Source organism: Ovis aries, chromosome 6 (assembly GCF_016772045.2).
Source record: "Ovis aries strain OAR_USU_Benz2616 breed Rambouillet chromosome 6, ARS-UI_Ramb_v3.0, whole genome shotgun sequence".
In the NCBI taxonomy this organism is placed as follows: Eukaryota; Metazoa; Chordata; class Mammalia; order Artiodactyla; family Bovidae; genus Ovis; species Ovis aries.
Genome location: NC_056059.1, coordinates 36,367,842 through 36,382,255, shown reverse-complemented (window position 1 = coordinate 36,382,255; position 14,414 = coordinate 36,367,842). Strand labels below are relative to the sequence as shown.

The following is a 14,414-nucleotide window of genomic DNA, read 5'->3' as shown; positions in this document are numbered from 1 at the left end:
GGACTGGTGACTGACGGAGTCACGTGACCTGGGTCTTAAGTCGCTGACATCTTTTTCTTAAACCTGACTTGTTAGATGCCACACACAGGCTTCTTCGATTCAGAAAATACCAATTACCTTAACAGGTGGTATTCATTCATTAACAGATTTAACTAAGTGCGAAAAGCAAAGGCGCATTTGCTTCCATCGATACTCATCTCTAAGAAAAATTCACCTATTTACACTCAGGATTAAATCTGAAGGCATATTCCTCACTTTTCTAAGGCAGAATCAGTTTATCAAAATTTTCTTCCTTCCACCTTTATTCTGTCAGCATTGTTCCAAATGAGAACGCTCTATTTAACTGTTACATACTGCTTCTAATTTTTTTTTTTAATTACTGCTTTTCTGTCAAATCTTTTAAACTGTCACATTTAAGAGAATGGTAACAAATATTACATGGGAAGTTTCACCTGACCCAACATTAAAAGACTTTAATTGCCCCCAACTACAAAACATATTAATATTTACTCTTAAGGGGAGGAGGTGGGAGGAAAAGGGAAAAATGAAATCAGATCCCATTACAATTCTTTTCTCCAAATATAGTATTGTTTAACAGCAGCCAACCAAGAGTACCTGCAGAGGAGCCAAGATAGCAAATCGTATTAAGCAATCCATAAGACTTGACCAACTATGTTTTATTTCCATAGGTGCACATGTAACCCTGCACAGATTCTACTTTCACAAGGCAGAGCAACACAGTCCCAAGGCCATACAAGGGAATGGCAGTGGGACAATGGACGGAATCCTCTCTATTGCACAGAATACATTTTTTTTCACTTCTACATTAATCTAGATTTTAATCACTCTGCTTCCTGTTCAACCATTAGAAAACTAGGCTGATTACTAAAGAAAATCGTAACATAAACTTCTTCTAACACAAAATTTGTCTTCTTTTCTGATTATATAAATATTGCTGATCCATGGTGAAAAATAAAAAAATTAGGTCATCTCAAGGCCCATCATCCAATGTTACCCAATCAATATGCATTACCTACACTGGGCCAGGTGCTATATACCTTACTGACAATGTATGTACCTTTTCTCCTAGGTCATCCAATGGTGGGAGGGAGGAGTAAGTAAAGAAACCTTTTGATTAATAAATGATTAATAAATTTATTAATAAATTAATAAATGCTAATAAAGAAGCCAAGATGTAGCAAAAGAATAACAGAGGACACCCAGAAACATTTAACATTTACTTCCAGGATCTTTTCTATGCTTCTTAAAAAATGTAACTTAAATACAATTCCTGATCATTTTAAATCCTAATATTTTTACTTAACATCTCATCAGATCCCATATTGTTAGCGCTATAAACTATTTTAATCATGCATAATACTACATTCTGTACATATAACCATTCAGTCACTTCCCCTAAAATGTTTTTTGACATTTATATGGTTTCCAGTTTTATGTGCGTATGATTTTAAATAATGCTTTGTTCTCAGTCTGATTTTTTTCTTTCTGGTAAAGACTCCTGAAAATGAAGTTTCTGGATCACAGAGAATATGAACAGGTATCAAGGCTCCTGACACACACCGGCTCTGGCAGTTTATATTCTTCCACTTACCCTATCCAAGGTCTGAATATTTTGTGAAGTATTTCCTAATTTAGTGAAAATGATTTCTCATTTTCAAACTTACATTTCTATCATAACATTAAAGATATGAAAAATCCTTGTTAGTCATTTGTACTTCTTATTCTGTGAACTCTCTTTGATCTATTTTGTTTACCAAATGGAGCCTTTTCCATTGTAGTCTCTTTTATAGGATCATTGTAAAGATCAATGATAATAGCCATAAACAGCACTTATTTTTATTACCATTTGCCCGGTTCTATGCTATGCTAACAATTTTGGATGCTTATCATATGGTTTGACTATATATATCTACTTGGAATTATTTCAAAGTATGGTAAAAGACGAGGATCTAAATTGATGTTTTATTTTCATATAACTACTATGGTCCAGACTGTTAACTCTCTCCAATATATAATCTCTCTTCCTGATAATATTGGCGATCTTTCTTCTCCTGAGTTGTGGCTGAGCCCACAGCGACCCAGCTGGAGACTACATTTCCTAACCATTCACACAGGTAGACAAGGCCAAGTGATCAGATCTGCATCAACAGAATGTGCACGAATAGAATATGTGCACCTTCTGTGTCCTGTGCTTAATAGGAAATCCCTTGCTTCACATTTACTCTCCCTCCCTTTCATCACAAATCCCCTCCCCTTCATCACAAGCTGGAATAAGGATGCACCAGAAACCTAGCTTCGACCGTGGAGAAGACGGACAATGTCCCAGAATATGACAGAGTAACTGGATGGAACACACCCTAGGAATGACCTAGGGTCTGAATGACCTTGAGGAGTACAGCATTCTTATAAGATTAGACCAAATAAAATTTAAGTGGGGATGAAATAAGACTCCCGGTGAGATACTATATTTGAAAATCCTATACGTGAATATATATGTATGTATATAAAACAAGTTTGTCTTTAGCCTAACTCATATACTCAATAAAAGGACTCAGTCCCATTTGTTGCGCAAATTTTTCATTTCCCACTTGTGATACTATGTATACTATAAATTCATAAACACACACACATATACATGTACATACTAGGGTGTATTTTTCAGGCTAGTATATTCTATCTAGTTTTTTATCCTAGTTCTATATCACTTTTATAATATTTGAATAACTTAACTTTATAATTGATTTAAACAGCAAACAAAAATAGCCTTTTTTCATTCTCCATCTCTTTCAAAATTATTGCTCTTCTTCCAATTTTTAATGATGAATTTCAAAAGCATTCTGCAATATCAGATCAAAAATTATACTTCCTGTTATTGTTTCTAATAGGTATATGTTTATCTTTTTCCTATTTTTGGATAATACTATAGAAGGACGATGTAAGGAGGGAAAAAAATTTACTCCTAATTTCCATAACTTCTTAAATACCATTATAAAGCAAAATTGGCACTGTGATAACAAATTTTTATCCTTATCCTTATTTTCCTGCGGTGACTAGATATCATTTGTTAAAAGAAACCCTGAATAGGCCATTTAACAAAAAGCACCAGAAGACTCTCTTGACTACAAAGTTTGTTTCTTCGTGGAATATGTCTGTTATCATAGCCTGAAATATTACTATTTTCCTGACCCTCAAATGAATGAAAGCAATAGTAGAGTTCAATTAACTCCAGAAAGCTCTCCAAGCTGTTATATATGTATATTCCTGATTATCGATTTAAAAAGAACTTAAGATACACAAGCCACAGTCAAGAGATTTGCTTATACGAATTACTGATTCTCCCTAGAAAGGATAGAGGGATTTTTTAAAGTGCTTTACTGAAGAGTCTGCTCTGGTGGGCTACCTCTATGACGACTTCCAAAAATGCTGAGAAAGCACGGCCAGGACAAAAGATGTCCTATTTGCAGGAAGATCCCTGGGCACTCTGGAGAAAGATGTCAAGGTTATTTCACAATGGATGGTCAGGCCCTTTGGACACTGTCATTTAAATCACCCTTTGACCCAGGAAGATTCATGGAGGAAGTTAAAAGGACCAGGTCATCCTCCAGCCTCCAAAACATGTAAAAAAATGCTTTGAAGCCAATCCCTCTAATGTCAGATGGCAGAGCTAATGGATATCAAAGGGCACAATCTCTTTACTGGGAGTAGCTAAAACAGATGCCAGAAGAAGAGCAGTAGCCTGTAGACACAGTACCATTAGCCATGTAGCAGAGACCAGCAAATATCAGGGGCGCTTGTGGTGGTAGCTGGCAACTGTAGCATGAAGCACTGGTGGCCCATTAGAAGTGGGACAGTGGAGACTTTTTTGGGGTCCAAAAAGACTCCAAGCTGGAGTCGTTACTCCAGCTCCTGCCCTATCCCGGCTATTTCTCAATGAGACTCCCAACCTGGCCCAGAATCAATGACATTCAACTAGACAGGATATCAGAAGTCAGCCAGTCAGCAACTATTTCGTCTTTAAATACTCTCTGTCAGACAGAAGGGTTCAGATATTTTGGTGTTTGGATCCCTCAGAGTGGATGCACTTATTCTATATCAGGGTCAGCAAACTAGCCTGAGTGCCAAATACAGCTTTGTTCTTGTCATTGTTTAGTTGCTAAACTGTGTCCAACTCTTTTGTGAGCCCAAGGACTGTAGCCTGCCCAGCTCCTATCCGTGGGATTTCCCAGGCAAGAATACTGGAGTGGGTTGCCGTTTCCTTCTTCCAGTGATTGAACCTGTGTCTCCTGAGTTTCCTGCACTGGCAGGTGGATTCTTTACCACTGAGCCACCAGGAAAGCCCTGCCAAATGCAGCTGCTCTAGACCAAATCTGGCCACACGCATCTGTTTACATATGCATATGGATACTCGGGCAGTAGCAGTACCGTGGCAGAACTGAGTAGCTGAACACAGAACACATGACCCAAAAGCCTAAAATATTTATATCTGACCCTTTATAAAGTTCATTGACCCTTGCTCATTACTGGGCATTACAGTCCTCATACACCTACTGAAAGACCAGTCTATGGACTCTGGTTCCTTACAAAACCGCAGGAATGCAGTCTTCATTGGGTGAGTTAATCTGCTTTGTGACAACAGCTACATTATGTGGGATCAGACCTTGGACCTTCTCCTATGTATTTTCTGAAAGGTTTCCCTGAAAAAGGACCAGCTTAAAGCTGATGATTTCCTCTCTGTTCTGAATTTAGATGCATTTTCATTCCACTTCAGGAGAAAAAAATTACCATGGTCCTAGGAAAAGATTGATTACTTTGTAGCCAGGGAAACCAATAACCAAAACAACCAATTTAAACCTGTTCAACTGGTAACCCAGAGAAGGCACTGGCACCCCACTCCAGTACTCTTGCCTGGAAAATCCCATGGATGGAGGAGCCTGGTAGGCTGCAGTCCATGGGGTTGCTAACAGTCGGACATGACTGAGCGGCTTCCCTTTCACTTTTCACTTTCATGCATTGGAGAAGGAAATGGCAACCCACTCCAGTGTTCTTGCCTGGAGAATCCCAGGGACGGGGGAGCCTGGTGGGCTGCCGTCTATGGGGTCGCACAGAGTCGGACACGACTGAAGCGACTTAGCAGCAGCAGCAGCAACTGGTAACCTGCTTCAGTAAACCGATTGGTTTTTTAAGCCAACCCATCACTTCTGGCCAACGAAGAAAGTTCTAATAAACATGCCTCTGAGTGCCAACCAATCAATAAACACCTTATTGGAATAACCACTCTCCTTCGGATGATGCCAACACCCCCCCAAACTGCACCAATTCTAATTCCACACTTCTTAAGTAAGATAGCAGTCTGCTCTGCTCACAAGACTGCCTGACCAGCATAGCTTTCCCTTACTTCAATAGTAAAAAAATTCAGCTGTCTTTTCAGGTTTTGAGTATTGATCTCATTACTCTTGGACGCAACCCAAAGTTTAGAAACCCCGAATCTGTGGGTCATTCTTTAAGCTGCATTGTTTGACCTGTATTTCTATTACTTCCTCACTAGCTTCCTACTGCCCCTTCTTCTAGTCCTATTTATAGCTCTGCTTCAACTCTCAGCATGCCTCTTGGCTGAGGCTAGACTGCTTGACATAATTTCCTTCTTGCCTGGAAGCCAAAGCGGATCCACCACACCAATAGACATAGCAGGAGAAAGTCAGGGCCTAGCCCACTACGAAGTTGACAAGAGGGCTGATTTGGGAACAGGAAGCACTAAATATCTATGGTAATCTTCCAAGCCTCAGACTTGGGAAACAAGTCACATTTTTTTAAAAATTGAGGTATAGATGATTTACGACATTATATGTTTCAAGTGTACAACAAAATGATTCACAACTCTAAAGGTTGTACTCCATTTATAGCTACTATGAAATATTGGCTATATTCCCTGTGTTGTACAATATATCCTCATAGCTTCTTTATTTAATACTCAATTTTTTGGAAAAGTTTTACTTTCCCAATAAATTTGTTAAAGCCATAATTTAACTTTTCAATTTCACAAGCATGTATATACAATGCACAATGTGTACCTTATTAATATTCTAGGAATTATGGCTAAAGAGATGTACAGGAAATGGTGTATTACTTGAACTATGAAGTATATGTAAAAATATTTAGGACATCAATTGCACAATTTGTGAAGGTATTCTGTTTGACCATTTTGTATCACTTCCACAGTGATTTGAAAGGCCATGGACCTGTACATGGGTGAACATTACTATTGCTAGCAATCAGCATGTATGTGCGGGCTCAGTTGCTCAGTTGTGTCCAGCTCTTTGCGACCCCACAGACTGCAGTTTGCCAGGCTTCTCTACCCATAGGATTATCCAGGCACTCAATACCTACTGTCCGTCATTCTGCCAGCTTCAGTTTACAACTATTTCATGGCTCCTGAAGGCACTTGAGTCTTAATTCTTCAATTACCAAATATAATACACTAAATTGTATAATCAAATTTGAAATGTGAGCACTTAGTCTTTGAGAAAAGTCTAAAATTGGAAGACAGAAAAAGATGGGTTGGACGAAAGTGATTGGAGCTAGACCATCAAGAAGGCAGGTGTTGAGCTGACTTAAACACAGGTCACTAACTAGGATGGAAGGGGAAAGAGACAGCATCTAGCGTGGGTCTGTGTGATGAGCAGGGGAACTGACACTAACCGGAAAAGCAAAGAAACATTGGCTTGACCTCATAAACGAGGAGAAACTACTCTAAGCTCTTAAGTAGAATGAATAGCTTGAGTAAACTTGTGTCATGCAGACTCTTTGTGACCCTATGGACTGCAGCCCACAGGCTCCTCTGTCCATGGGGATTCTCCAGGCAAGAATACCGGAGTGGGTTACCAGGCCATCCTCCAGGGGATCTTCCCAACCCAGGGATCGAACCCAGGTCTCCTGCAGGTGGATTCTTTACCATCGGAGCCACCAGGGCGGCTATTCACCTAGTGTCATGTTCACCTGCACATCTGATGAGAAGGTGCTAGGAGAGGAAGGAGACTCCTTACAGATAAATGGACTCTGTTAGTGATAATCCAGCTGAGATGAACAGGTCTTGAATTCATGCAGTGAAGGATAAGTCACATGAATTTTGTAGAAAGAACTCTTAAGATGGATAATTAAGTGAAGTGAATGAAATCACTCAGTTGTGTCCGACTCTTTGCGACCCTGTGGACTGTAGGCCACCAGGCTCCTCCATCCATGGGATTCTCCAGGCAAGAATACTGGAGTGGGTTGCCATTTCCTTCTCCAGGGGATCTTCCCGACCCAGGGATCGAACGCAGGTCTTCCGCACTGCAGGCAGATGCTTTAACCTCTGAGCCACCATGGATAATTAACTTAAGAGGCAAAAAACATATCATCCTAGTCAAGAGAGGTATGAAAAATGATTTAAAAGTTTTGTTTTCCAGGACACTGGAGCAGTACCTAATAACATGGGTACTCCAGTTTGCCTGGGAGAGTTTCAATTTATGTTTGCTGACTTAATGTAATTATTAATCGGATCCTCTTTTACTCTCAAAAGTGCTCTGGGAAAGCTGAGGCTAAGGGAGGTACCAGCAAAGCCTATTGCCAGGGTATCAGAAGGATCCTCTCCCCGAGGGTCCTAAGAACCCAGACTCACCAAAGTCTGTCTTGCACTGGAAAAGATCTTTTCACTTCCCTCTGCACTAACACCAGGGCAAAGTCCATGGGCCAATTCATGAAATGGAAATTAAGGAGGGCTTTGTTGACCACCCCAGCACACTCCATCTACTGGGGGACTTTCTGGACTACAACCTTAAGTAGCAGTAAGAAAAAACTGTCTGTCCATGAAGGGGGTTTTCTTATCTTCCTCTCATGTGCTGAATTTTCTTTCATCATCCCCAGGCACTGAAAACAATGTGAGTCACTGCCATTGTTTATTCAGTCTTCAAATTTGCTGTATAAATCCAGAACCACAAGAAACTTGAGGCTTTCTGTCTCTCTTCAAAAGTAATTTTGAATTCTTTCTCACCTTTGGTTTAAGCAACTGTATTAGTGAAGCAAATTATACCTTTGGCCTTGGAAGCTATAAAGAAATAACAAATTTTAGCTTGGTGTTTTAAAGTAAGTTTGACTTAATATTTTAAAAATGGTTCTAAAAATCATTGTCCTAGTTGGGACTAGCTGTTATACAGTGACCCTACTAAAAGGAGATATTAATTACCTGGCAAACAACATGTTTGAACAGAAAGTTGCATTAGATTTCAGGTAGACTCCAGAAGTCAGCAAGAAGTAGGAAAAAATTTCAGTAGGAAATGTACAGTAGGATCATTTTCATAAACCTCTCAAAGGTTGCTTCAGCCTCCTCTGGCTTCTTTTAATCCCTCCCTAGAAAATCTCCACAGCCTATTTATTCTACCTCTTAAAAGTTTTTCAAATCAATTTCCTCTGTTCCCACAACCATTTAAAAAATTTAAATGTTTTAAAAGTGGATCTCATCAGTATCTCTCTGGTACAATTACATCCCTATACTTCTGAAACAGGTTTTACTGCATTCCTCTCCTGCTTCTTTTTAGGTCTAAGGGCTCCACAGATGGGGTTCAAGGGTTCTGTGTTCATCCATCTAATTGTATTTGGATTCTGAGTGTGTACACAGTGAAGTGAGCATCCAATACTTTTAACTTTTATAAGAATAAAAAATGCAGGCCTATAGATGAAATGCCAAACTCCTTAATGCAACTTCAAGGTTTTTCAAAATTAAATTCTCAGTCGTTTCCAACTCTTTGTGACCCTATAGACTGTAGCCTGCCAGTCTCCTCTGTCCATGGAATTCTCCAGGCAAGAATACTGGAGTGGATTGCCATTTACTTTTTTTTTTTCAATTGCCATTTTTCTTTTTTAAATTGCTATTGCTATTATATACCGTAGTCTAGTGATCATGGTAGGCTGGATAATAACCACCCAAACATGTTCACATCCTAATACCCACTGTGAATATGTAACCTTGCATGGCAAAGGATTTTGCAGATGTAATTAAATTAAGGATCTTGAGATGGGGAAGATTATCCTGCATCACCTAATCGCAAGGTGGTAGTAGTAGTGTTAGTCACTCAGTCATGTCCAGCTCTTTGCAACCCCATGGACTGTAGCCCACCAGGCTCCTCTGTCTGTGGAATTCTCCAGGCCCGAATAATGGAGTGGGTTGCCATGCCCTTCTCCAGAGGATCCCCACCCAGGGATTGAACCTGGGTCTCCCGCATCGTGGGCAGATTCTTTGCCACTGTGACACCTCTAATAACATGAGTTATAAGAAGACAGGAGGGTCAGAGCTGGAGGAACTGTACTCAGATTTGAAGGTACTGGCTTGCAGAGAGAGGAAGAGGCCACAGCCAAGGAAGGAAGGTGGCCTCTAGAAGGACAGGAATGACCTTGATTTTAACCCAGTGAAACTGACTGCAGACCTCGGACCTTTTGAACAGTAAATAAAATTATGTTAAGTCACTAAATTGGTGGTAGTTTGTCACAGCAGCAATAGGAAATGAATACATTGTTGCCCAGGAATTAAGTAAGGCTTATATTTTCCTACTTCAGAACCTTTGTTCACCAGAACGTCCTTGTCCCCTCTTTCCACTTGGGGAAGTAACACACACACTTCAATGCCTGGCACCAGTGTCATTAGCATTCCTGATGAAAGTTATCCCTTTGGTGGACCCATGTCTGATTTCAACCACTAGTATAACATTTACACATGATATTGCTCTTGTTTGCAAACATATTTTTCCAGATTGAGAACTCCTTGAGGGATAGGGCACTATCTTATTCAATTCCCTGTTAAGTTTCATAACATAAATTTTTGCACAATTAATGTATTAAATGTGTAGCGAAATCTTGGGTTGCCCCTGCAAGCACTCTGGGATCATTTAAAAGTTAAAAGAAATAGGGATTACGTGAGAGTCATCAGACAAAGAACTGAAAAGTGTGAACATGAATACAGCTTCTAAGGGATTTCAGAGAAAAAGTTTGGAGATCTGAAGGAGAAAAAAGAGTCAAGAATAATAAATATGTGATGAAGTAAACAGGTAGTTAGAAGGTGCAAACTTTCAGTTGTGAGATAAGTAAGTCCTGGGGATGTAATATATAGCAATGGCAACTTTAGTTGTAATATTGTTGTATATTTGAAAATTTCTAGAGAGTAGATCTTAAAAGTTCTTATCACAAGAAAAAAAATGCAACTATGTGAAGTGATGATAATTCAATGTACTGTGGTGACCATTCGACAATATACCCCTAAATCAAGTCATCAAGCTGTGTACTTTAAACTTACACAATGTTTACATCATTTATATCTCACGACCACTGGAAAAATTATACTTATGTTTTTATAAAAAATTAGAACATAAAATTATGTTCTATAATTATATCTGCAAGCATATAAAATCTCTAACAGAAGAAACAAGGACTACAGTGCTTGTGGAAAATATGCTTGTGGTCTTTAATATCTGAGTTCCTCATTTTCAACCTCAATCAGGAAGATTCCACTGAATTTTTCAAATCTTAACCCTTAAGTTAAAATCCTTAAAGCAGTAACTTCTGACTTTTTAAAAAATAAGAATTTAGTTACCTAAACATTTTTTTTTTATTAAAAATGTTTTAAAATATATGACCTGTGGCCAGCACAGTACCTAACTCATTGTGAGACTATAATAAACATGGTATAAATAAATATTTTTAAAAATCCAGAAAAGTAAAAAAATAAATGATGCGCTAACAAGAAAATATTAACTGAATAATAACTCCCAGAACTAGAATTAAAGGTTGTTTTAACTTGTGAGGGGGTATAGGAAACAATCACTGCTGCTGCTCCAGCTAAGTCGCTTCAGTCATGTCTGACTCAGCGACCCCATGGACTGCAGCCCACCAGGCTCCTCCGTCCACGGGATTTTCCAGGCAACAGTACTGGAGTGGGGAGCCATTGCCTTCTCCGAAACAATCACTAATGTCTGTTTATTGCCAAAGTCTTTCACATATGTTCTTATTTGGTTACTGCAACAATTCCACAATATAGGTAATATGCATGTTTACCAAATGAGAGACTGAAGATCAACGAAGGTTCAGACTTACACAGCCAGCAATGGACAAATCTACGTTTCAAACCCAGGCTTCTCCGAGATTAGTGTTCTCACAAATGCAACAAATTACAAACAGAAAATCCCTTTTTAGAACACATCTGATTTCCAGTTGTGACAAGACTAAGAGTAAAGGTGTATTATGAATATCATTGCCAATTACAAGGAATAAACAGTAAACCAATATTCCAACTGAGAAATACTAAAGCAAAAGAGATTTTAAAAAATTACTAAGCATATTTACCTGTATTATCTCATTCAACCAACATAAAAAAACATAGGATGCAAATGCCATCATTCCCATTTTATAATGAAAACATATTTGAAACTCAGAAATCAAATTACTTGCCCAACCACTGCTGGAAAGATGTACAAACAGAATTGAAGCTCAAAATGTCACTTATTTATTTAACAACAAGGTAATTGCTAAGAAAACATTATTGCAAACAGTGGACTTTTTATGGATATAATTTATAATTATAAAGCATTAAAATGCATGAATATGCTAGACTATTATAGACTGTTAGGAAAGACGGAAAGAGCATTACTATAAGATTATTGTACATTCATGTGGCAGGTAACTGTTCAGTAGGAATATCTCACAATATTATAGCTCTATTTGTTTGTTTTGGCTTCCTGGGTGGCTTAGAGGTAAAGAATCTGTCTGGCAATGCAGGAGACGCTGGTTTGACTCCTGGGTTGAGAAGATCCTCTGGAGAAGAAAATGGCAATCTGCTCCAATATTTTTGCCTGGGAAATCCCATGGACAGAGGAGCCTGGCGGGTTACAGTCCATGGGGACGCAGGAGAGTGAGACACAACTTAGTGACTAAAATAACCACAACAAAAATTTAATCACTATTTACAGATATGAATTGCTATTAAATCCCCACTTTATATATAACAATGTGTGTTTCCCTTCACTGGAATGTGGTAAAATGCCTAGTGGACTTCCCAGGTGGCACTAGTGATTAAAAAAAAAAAAAATCCACCTGCCAATGTAGAAGACTTAAGAGATGTGGGTTCAGTCCCTGGGTTGGGAAGATCCCCTGGAAGAGGAAATGGCAACCCACTCCAGTATTCTTGCCTGGAGAATCTCATGGACACATGGGCTATCGTCCATGGGGTCACAAAGAGTTGGATACAATTTAGTGACTGAGCACAAAATGCCTAGTGGTCAAGCAATTAACTGCTGTCAGTTCAGTTCAGTCGCTCAGTCGTGTCTGACTCTTTGCGACCCCATGAATCGCAGCACGCCAGGCCTCCCTGTCCATCACCATCTCCCGGAGTTCACCCAGACTCACGTCTATCGAGTCCGTGATGCCATCAAGCCATCTCATCCTGGGTCGTTCCCTTCTCCTCCTGCCCCCAATTTCTCCCAGCATCAGAGTCTTTTCCAATGAGTCAACTCTTTGCATGAGGTGGCCAAAGTACTGGAGCTTCAGCTTTAGCATCATTCCTTCCAAAGAAATCCCAGGGTTGATCTCCTTCAGAATGGACTAGTTGGATCTCCTTGCAGTCCAAGGGACTCTCAAGAGTCTTCTCCAACACCACACTTCAAAAGCATCAATTCTTCGTCACTCAGCCTTCTTCACAGTCAAACTCTCACATCCATACATGACCACAGGAAAAACCATAGCCTTGACTAGAGGGAACTTTGTCGGAAAAGTAATGTCCCTGCTTTTGAATATACTATCTAGGTTGGTCATAACTTTTCTTCCAAGGAGTAAGCATCTTTTAATTTCATGGCTGTAGTCACCATCTGCAGTGATTTTGGAGCCCCCCCAAAATAAAGTCTGACACTGTTTCTACTGTTTCCTCATCTATTTCCCATGAAGTGATGGGACCAGATGCCATGATCTTGGTTTTCTGAATGTTGAGTTTTAAGCCAACTTTTTCACTCTCCTCTTTCACTTTCATCAAGAGGCTTTTTAGCTCCTCTTCACATTCTGTCATAAGGGTGGTGTCATCTGCATATCTGAGGTTATTGATATTTCTCCCACCAATCTTGATTCCAGCTTGTGTTTCTTCCAGTCCAGCGTTTCTCATGATGTACTCTGCATATAAGTTAAATAAGCAGGGTGACAATGTACAGCCTTGACATACTCCTTTTCCTATTTGGAACCAGTCTGTTGTTCCATGTCCAGTTCTAACTGTTGCTTCCTGACCTCCATACAGATTTCTCAAGAGGCAGGTTAGGTGGTCTGGTATTCCTCTCTCTTTTGGAATTTTCCACAGTTTATTGTGATCCACACAGTCAAATGCTTTGGCATAGTCACTATAGCAGAAATAGATGTTTTTCTGGAACTCTTGCTTTTCCATGATCCAGCAGATGTTGGCAATGTGATCTCTGGTTCCTCTGCCTTTTCTAAAACCAGCTTGAACATCAGGGAGTTCACAGTTCATGTATTGCTGAAGTCTGGCTTGGAAAATTTTGAGCATTACTTTACTAGCATGTGAGATGAGGGCAATTGTGCGTAGTTTGAGCATTCTTTGGCATTGTCTTTCTTTGGGATTGGAATGAAAACTGACCTTTTCCAGTCCTGTGGCCACTGCTGAGTTTTCCAAACTTGCTGGCATATTGAGTGCAGCACTTTCACAGCATCATCTTTCAGGATTTGAAATAGCTCAACTGGAATTCCATCACCTCCACTAGCTTTGTTCATAGTGATGCTTTCTAAGGCCCACTTGACTTCACATTCCAAGATGTCTGGCTCTAGATTAGTGATCACATCATCATGATTATCTTGGTCATGAAGATCTTTTTTGTACAGTTCTTCCATGTATTCTTGCCACCTCTTCTTAATATCTTCTGCTTCTGTTAGGTCCAGACCATTTCTGTCCTTTATCGAGCCCATCTTTGCATGAAATGTTCCCTTGGTAGCTCTGATTTTCTTGAAGAGATCTCTAGTCTTTCCCATTCTGTTCTTTTCCTCCATTTCTTTGCACTGATTGCTGAAGAAGGCTTTCTTATCTCTTCTTGCTATTCTTTGGAACTCTGCATTCAGATGCTTATATCTTTCCTTTTCTCCTTTGCTTTTCGCCTCTCTTCTTTTCACAGCTATCTGTAAGGCCTCCCCAGACAGCCATTTTGCGTTTTTGCATTTCTTTTCCATGGGGATGGTCTTGATCCCTGTCTCCTGTACAATGTCCTAAACCTCATTCCATAGTTCATCGGGCACTCTATCTATCAGATCTAGACATTCTAGGAATCAGATTTTAATAGATCTAAATCCTTAAATCTATTTCTCACTTCCACTGTATAATCATAAGG

General features: G+C 39.5%; 1 protein-coding gene across 1 annotated transcript in view; it reads right to left on the bottom strand.

Moving 5' to 3' along the window:
* Window positions 1–14,414, bottom strand: part of FAM13A (family with sequence similarity 13 member A) — a 340,765-nt gene that overhangs the window by 312,821 nt on the left and 13,530 nt on the right. The gene's annotated exons all lie outside the window — the stretch shown is intronic.